The 8,158-nt window shown below is 51.0% G+C and overlaps 1 protein-coding gene across 1 annotated transcript in view; it reads right to left on the bottom strand.

Annotated features, from left to right (window-relative positions):
* The window catches only part of PIK3CB (phosphatidylinositol-4,5-bisphosphate 3-kinase catalytic subunit beta), a 94,409-nt gene extending 88,472 nt beyond the window's left edge, over nucleotides 1-5,937 (bottom strand). Inside the window, exon 1 of the mRNA XM_039727983.1 lies at nucleotides 5,825-5,937. The gene's annotated coding sequence lies outside the window, so the exon portion shown is untranslated. The remainder of the gene's footprint in view (nucleotides 1-5,824) is intronic.
* Nucleotides 5,938-8,158: the final 2,221 nt, after the last annotated feature.

The raw sequence follows: 8,158 nt of genomic DNA on the forward strand, positions 1-8,158 counted from the left end.
GCCCCGGGCCCGGCCCGCCTCAGGGGCGCCGCGGGCTCGGCGCTAGCCCGTCCGGGCCCGGGCGGCTCGCACGGCCCGCTGACCGTCCGGACAGCCCCCGTCACCCCGGGCACTGGCACTTGTCCGGGCACTGCTGTCCACCGCCACTGCCACCACCACTGCCACACACAGTCTGCTACTGCCACCGCCACTACTACTGCCACACACAGCCTGAAGTGCCCCAGAGCCACGCTGTACCTTTGGCCTGCGCAGAGGAGCAGCCAGCCCCCTCAGTTTACAAGCATAATGTTTTCAGCCATGACTTTGCACTTGGTAGTGAAATACTGAGTTATGCCAAATGTTACCCAGCTGTTCCTTTATCTCCTTCTCTGAGGAAAGGTGATTACTGCAATAAGAAATCTGCTGGTTTCTCAGGCCAGCCTCCGCTCCCTCAGAGGAGCTGCCTGGACAGCAGCAGGTAACGTGGGGGATGCAGAGCCCAGGGCTGCCACAGCAGCCGAGGGCACTTCTTCCTTCCATGCCTCTCCTCCTCAGCCAGCTCCCAGCATGGCTCTCAGCCAGCCAGCCACCCATGGGGCCTGCCTTCCTCACAAACACCACACCTGCCACAGAAACTGCTGTGGAGATCCCTGCCGGCCCACAGGCTGACAGGGGCATCCCACAGACACACCCTGCCACTCCAGGAGATGCCCTGCCCCAGCCAGCCCAGCCCCAAGGCACAGCAGAAACCAGCTGCCCGCTGCCCACACAGGTGTCTGGCTGACCTCCAGCCAAAAAAGGCCTTTGCTCTCCTCTGCACTTCAGCAGCACCTTGTGCCAGCCGTCCCCAGGTTCAGGCCACTGCTTGGGAGATGGCGTTCTGACAAATCAAAACCTGTATCTATAGGTGCAGTGGTGACAGACGTGCAAACCCAGTCGTCACACCTGGCCACTCGTCAGGGGTGAAGCACAGAGCTGTGCTCCTGCAGGCTGCAGCTCGGACATGGCTGGAGGGCCGGGACATCTGCCAGCGGACATGGGCCAGCTAGAAAGCTAAAAGGAGGACAGCAAGCAGACCCCGCAGGAAGAGTGGCCTCCACTGCTGAGCCAATGGCAAGTGTAGTCTCTAAGAAAAGCCTGAATCCAAAAAATGTCCAGTAGGAGACTTGGAATATCCCACAGGGCAAGCTGATTGCATTCCTGTTTTATTGTCTGCCATAAGCAGCAAGTGTGGTGATCAACAGCAGAGGAACTTGAGTTAATGATCTCTTGTAAATTTTAATACTTGCAAGAAAGGTTTAATGAGAATTTTCAAACCTGCAAAGTTGGAATATATGCTAAAAGCATGGCAACATTACATTTTTGAAGTCTGACATTCTTCTAATGCATGGTAGGGGCAATAGCTTGCAATGAACAGTAGCAACTCCAGACCCTCTCCCACAGCTATGCTAGCCACACATAAGGTTCTGAGCAGGGCAGAAAAAACAATGTCACAGAACTAAGGAACCTGAAGTGCCCTCCCTCTGGAATCTCCTTTTCCAGGCTTCTCTCTTTGCACATGAGTGTGCTTTGAGGATCCTCAGTGCCAGATCTGTTCCCTGCCCCTGTCCTCTGGAAGGAGCAGAGCTGTCCCTCCCAGTGACACAGAACAAAGCCCAGGCAGCACCAGTTCCTTTCTGTTCCTTGCAGTGTGCTGGTTCCCTCCCCTTGGACAAGCATCTGTGCCCAGCAGTTACATCAGCACCTTGCAACCTCACCCTCACTTGTGGAGGAGAGCTTGGGGCACTCTGTGCACACAGCTTCCACCTGGAGTCACAGGAACTGGGAAGTCAGAGTTCAGTCCCAATTTTACCTGGCAAAAACCCACACTACAGGAGGACACCCCCTTCCCTTGCCCACTCGTGGTGCTCTCTGCATTGCCCCTGCCCTCCCACCACTGCCAGCTCTTTCCCACTGGACATGTGGGATGAGTGAACTTACCCAGCCTAAAACACAGTGGTTGGCTTCTTTTCCCAATGTACTTGTGACTTCTTAACAATTGCCTTCCTCAAGGAGAAAGGATATGTTCAGTTGGTTTTTTTCAAAACAGAAGGTACAGTACTTAGTTCTGTATCTAGAAGTAGTGGTTCAATAATCTGAATGGAGGTATCCTCCAGGCACCTCTCCTAACACCCGTGTGGATCAATGGCAGATGTGATGCAAACCCAAGCAGCTGAGAAGGAACAACTAGGAAAAACAGTCAGGACCTTCGGAAGTGTCTTGCACCAGTAACTCTCAGTGACTGTGGGTGCTTTTGAGTTTATATCTGCATCAGAATCTACAGATTTGGAGGCCTAATTCTCCACAACTGACTTTTGCCAGCACTTTATTTTTTGCCAGTAGCTTTTATGGCACGTGTAGGTTAAATCCTGTTTTGAAAGGACTCTGCTTCCTTTGGGCATTCTGGTAGGATCATCTATGTCAAGGGAGCCAATGTGCCAAACTTCAGAGAATGAGCAGCAAAGCACTGCTGGCTCTAATTCTTCACTGAATGTTCCTGAGATAGTTCCTTAATCCAAATTTCCACTTTCCTCCCCCAGAGCACAGCCAATACTTCCCTTTTTCCACCCTCCACCAGCCATCCCTGTACAGATGATGCTGTCCAAGTAAGGCTGTTCCCCATGCACTGAACACAGCTGTGGCACCTCAGCACCCGAAAGGGTAAAAATAGGTACCGAGCAGAGACAAATCCCAATTGTTCAGTTTCTTGCCCTTGCCATGAAGGAATCCTGTTTGTATGTCCACTGCCATAGCTGATTTTTCAGACTGCAGACAGTTTGTCTGCCCAGCCTAATTTACAGACTCCTGGCCAAGGTTTCATCTCACCTTATCAGTGTATTCAGCATTCTTCAGATCCTGACAACCCATGCCCCTCCCTCTCTGCTTCCCAGGATCCCTTTGTATTCTTGTCCTTATCTTGAGTTGCCTTTTATCCTTCTTACTTTTTCTTTTTACTATCATTTCTCACCACACACCTTGAGAAGGGTGAGTTTCCTGGAAGAAGGCTTATGGAAAAGATCTTGCCTCCCTATCTGAGTAAGCAAGGGAGCCAGGAGCTATTTACATATTTTCTGATAAGCAGTGAGATGTCCTGATGGTCCTGTGAAGTCCACAAGGAATTGGTTTCATGCTGTTCTGCATTTTCAGCTTGTCTATGCTTGCCCAATTCTAATGAACAAACAGTATTGAAGATATTTTACATATTGTTATAAGATTATTTGGAGAAGAAAGCAGTATCACCATCTTGAATTTAGTCATTAAAGAGATTATATTGGCAACACTTAGCATTTAAATAATAAAAATAACTTTTAAAGTATGATTTTTTCCTTATTAATTATCAGTTAATTTCTGCCTACAGTATTATGTTACAGCTGCACCTAATTTGTAATTTTTTCATGCAACCATAAGGCAAAAACTATATTTAATTATATATTATTAATTTAAATTATTTACTTTTTTTATACAGACCAAACCCAGGGGGTATTGAGTTTTTTACAGTTGACATTTACTTTTCTTACCACAACTTTAAAGATCTGGAGCCTCACAAGAAAACCCCAGAGCAGCCAAGAGCCCCCTCACAAATACACATGAAGTGCACAATTGACACCTTGCAGTAGCACCAGGAGCTCTCGCTGCCCTGGCACGGGGTACCTGTGGGAATGGGGGTGCTCAGCATTTTGCTTTCGCTGCGGGAAGAGGAGGAGCAGCCCCAGAGTGCCCATCCTCAGGCAGCGCTCAGGTGATGAGCACCCTGCGGGAAGCGTGCAGGGCAATCCAGGGCTGAGCCAGGCCAGGCACAGAGGGCTCGGCCCGAGGGTCAGCGCTGCCCAGGGCTGCCTGGAAGCCCCCCAGAGAACACATGCCCCGTGCCAGTCACAGGTCCTGGATAAGGAAGCACTGGGGAAAACTTGTACATCACTCTGAAATGTTTCCCTTGCAGCGAGTGAGCTCTGCATGGTGAGAATGCCCCAGGTTTCTGAGTATTTCGTGCTCTGTAGCTAAGAAATGAGAAAGACTGGGCTAGGAGGTAACTGACTACGAGGAGAGAGCTGTTTGCATGACCACTTCTGACAACACAGCTGAAACTCTCCTGGGGGCAGATCCTGAGACTGTAACTGTTTTCACTCGGAATATTCAAATCAGCCTGTACTGACAACAAACAGAGTGCAAGCAAAGCCAAGCCACAGTCTCGGGAGGAGAGGAGACACAAGCAGCTGAGAAGAGAGCACACGAGCTGCCGCTGCAGGGGCTGCCCGCTGCTCTCAGGGAGCTCTCCTTGCCCTGGTAGGAACTCCCCTGTTCCCATGAATTTTGTTCTTTCCTTTTTCATTAGATACTCGACCTGTTAAGTCTTTCAAAGCAGTTAATTCGATGTTTCATCTTACTCAGAACACTTATCAAGCCCTAACACTTGGCAAATACCTCAAACACACCTGCTTTGAACCTGGCTTTAGATTACAATATAAAAACTACCCATTTGGTCAACTAAAGTTGGTTGGTCACCTGTTAGTCCTTGACAGCCACACCCATCCTGTCTCTGACAGTCACCTGTTGCAGTATCTGCTGCAAGCAGAATAAAGGAAGATCTGTTAATTTTTGCTTCTCTTGATGGTTGGAACCAAATGCTGTGATGGTCAAAATTCCTGACTTTTAAAAGGCTTTTCTATGGGTGCAGTCTGGGACAACACTGACTTTAAAACAATATAGACACACCATTTGTAAAAAACCCCATCCACACAGGGAGAAATGAGGCAGCAGGCTTTGTTCCAAGGAGCAAATTCCACCATCCCAATCCAAATGAACTTGACCCTAATACAGCACCTTGAAAACATGAGTACAGGCCTAAAACACACAACTCCATGCATCCATTTGCTGCCATACCAGATCTCAGACCAAACACTTACAGGTGAGAATCCCTCTTAATTTGGTTTTTGAACAGTTGTACTCATTCTTATTTGGTAATCTGTTGATGGCACAGTGCAAGTTCCACGTGTGATACCTCATTCAGCTGAACATTACTGAGCTGTTCCTCATCTTGCTGTGCCTGATGCTGGGGCACAGGCTGCAGGGCTCAGCCAAAGCCACATGAACAGTGCTGCTGCTGGGCAGGAGGAGCAAGCTGTGGGGAAAACATTGCAGCGCACCAGGTACTGCAGGGGTGTATGGAATGAACCACCCTGCACCACGGGCCTGGCCGTGAGGGGCAGCGCCGCGCTGCCAACAGCCTTGACCTTGAAACGCTGCCGAAAGCCCGGCTGCACAGGAGGGAGCAGAGGGCATTTGCAAGCAGCTGCGCTCAGGCGGAAAGACAAGCCCGGGGCACGTCTGCCACGGGATCGCTGCCGCTGCACGATTCTGCCGCGCAGCCGAGCGCGAACCCCCCGGGAGGCGCTCACCGGGGCTGTCTCACCTCCCCACTGCCCGGGGCACCGGGGCTGGCTCATCTCCCCACTGCCCGAGACATCGGGGCCGGCTCACCTCCCCACTGCCCGGCCCGGGGCCGGCTCACCTCCCCACGGCCCGGGGCACCGGGGCTGGCTCACCTCCCCACTGCCCGAGACATCGGGGCCGGCTCACCTCCCCACTGCCCGGGGCACCGGGGCCGGCTCCCCTCCCTTCGGCCGGCACCGGGGCTGGCTCACTCCACCACTGCCCGGGGCACCGAGGCCGGCTCACCTCCCCACTGCCCGGACCGGGGCTGGCTCACCTCCCCACGGCCCGGACCGGGGCTGGCTCATGTCCCCATTGCCCGGGACACCGGGGCCGGCTCCCCTCCCCACTGCCCGAGACACCGGAGCCGGCTCACCTCCCCACGGCCCGGACCGGGGCCGGCTCCCTTCCCTACTGCCCGGACCGGGGCTGGCTCCCCTCCCCACGGCCCGGGGCTGTCCGGAGTTGCCGCTCCCCTGCCCGCGGCCCAGGCACGCAGCCCCGGCTCTGCGGAGAGCACTCCGCACGCTCTGCTTGCACACAGCGCCAGCCGCGGTTCACCTGCGAGCCCTCACTCTGCCGGGCTCAGCGCTTCCTTGAGGCACCGTGGCATTCATCCTGGTGGATGCTAAAAAGGTGTTTACCTGGGAGAAAGCAAGGATGCTTGTGGAGTTTACTTTAAGAGGATCATTGTCTGCAAAGTCACTGCCATGCTTTCTAGAGTCCCTGGGATATTTTTATACTCGTTCATTATAAGATCTACCAACTGCTACCAAATAGCAAGGGCTGCAATAAGAGCATTACACATTAAGGATGGCTTTAATTACATACACAATATCTATGCAAATGCCAGATAGCATCTTCTGCATGAAAGGGTTGGTTGGTTTGCTTCTTATCCTCACAGTATGGAATCTTAGTGCTTCTTATGATGCAATATTAATTTGGTTAGACTTAATTTAATTGCTTTGGTTGGTAATTAAATTAGCATGTCTTAAATTAAAATAACCAGTATCATCATGAAGTATTTCTGTCACAGTGGCTCCTAAAATATTTCAGTCAAGACTAGATCCTTATTGTTCAAGAGGCTGCAAAAAAAAAAAAAAAAAAAAAAAAAAAAAAGAAAAGCATTAGAGAACAGGGCCATCTGCCTCTTAATGTGAGGAGGCCACTGCTGAATGACAGGCGCCTGGCACACTACAGATCTCTCTCCAGCACCAAAAGCAACATTTTTCTCAGTCTCATCCTAGTTTGAAGACCTTGACCTGAGTGTCATGTCCAACATTACACCATAAAGCACTGGAGCAGTGCTTGTTTCAACTCTTTTCTTCAGCTGTTTCAGTGTGTTTGGTTAAACCCTGGAGCACCAGAGACTAAGTTCACAGTAATGATCATCCTATACACCCCAAGTCACAGAGAGGTGAAGTAACTTGACCAAGGTAGTGTTAACTCAGTGGCTTGCCCTTATTTGTACTGCTGCTGTAACCGTGCTAAGAAGCTGGGCTCCTCTTTGAGCAGGAGTAAACACATCAGGCCCTTATTGAGTCAGTGACACAGGCAGAAGAACTCCAACATCCTGCCACTGGCAATGATGCTTAAGGCACAGCACACCAGGTAATGAAGGTCTTTGACTTTCCTGCAGGAGCAGCTTCCCCTGGTGTGGTCTGGCCAACCAGGTTTTGAGGTAAAAAAGCAAGCATTTACTCCAGACTAACACAGCACTCGTTGAACTGCACTGTTTGTTTAACTATGACTATTGCAAAGTGTCATGAACAAGGTACAATGTTACACTTACAGTGAAGAAACAGAACCAGCCCCCAGACTGCCAGGACAAAGGTTACCAGCACAACTTCAGCTCAGTCCTCTGCAGGCCATGTGGCACAGTCTGGATTCCTTATTTCTCCTGCATTAATTCATCATTGAAGCTCAAGCCCACTCTCTCCCTTGTGGCTCTCAGGAAGAGATTGCTTGCAGACTCTCTCTTTCAACTGGATGACAAGGGGAACATTCAGCATGGGCCAGGAGAACACATACCCAACAATGAGTTACACAAGCAGTTGTGAGGCAGTACTGGAATGTCAGCAAACAGGATCTTTGGGTCTAGCTCTGGAGGCAGAGAGCAGCCTAAGCCATCGTGAACAGGAGGCCCCATCACAGCAGCAGGTAGATGTGCTTTGAGAGGTGAAATGGCAAAGCAGATGAGCCCTGCTGCTCTCCAGGCCAGGGCTCCATTCCCAGCTCTGTGCACAGACTGCACGCTGCAGTTTGTCTGCAAAGCAGGTGCAGGACCCCTGCCTCCCACCAGGAGGGATAACTGCCCTGTGGAGTGCATGTGGGAAAGCAGCAGTGGAGCATGTGGGCTCACACATCACAAACTTCTGGGCAGCAGCAAACAGCACTGTGACTGTGTCTAACTTCTCCCCCTGGCCTCGCCCTTCCCCTGTCATTGTGTGGGCTGGCAGGCTTGCCAAATGTGTCAGAGCCACATGAAATGTGTGACACTTGTGACCCTGCCCTCGTGGCCCACAGGCTGATGGTCAAGTCTGAGACACAGACCAACCCAAAAGGAAATGAGGAAGGTCCTAAAGACTGCAGGACCAGTCTCTGTTTGTTTATTCTGCAAGTTTTAAGATGGAAAAAAACCCTGTAATAACAACGAAGCTTGTGAATTCTGTGCTATGTATAGCAACTCTCTTATATGTGAGCTCTGCAT

The sequence above is a fragment of the Passer montanus genome, unplaced genomic scaffold (assembly GCF_014805655.1).
Source record: "Passer montanus isolate IOZ18808 unplaced genomic scaffold, ASM1480565v1 scaffold63, whole genome shotgun sequence".
NCBI classification, from domain to species: Eukaryota; Metazoa; Chordata; class Aves; order Passeriformes; family Passeridae; genus Passer; species Passer montanus.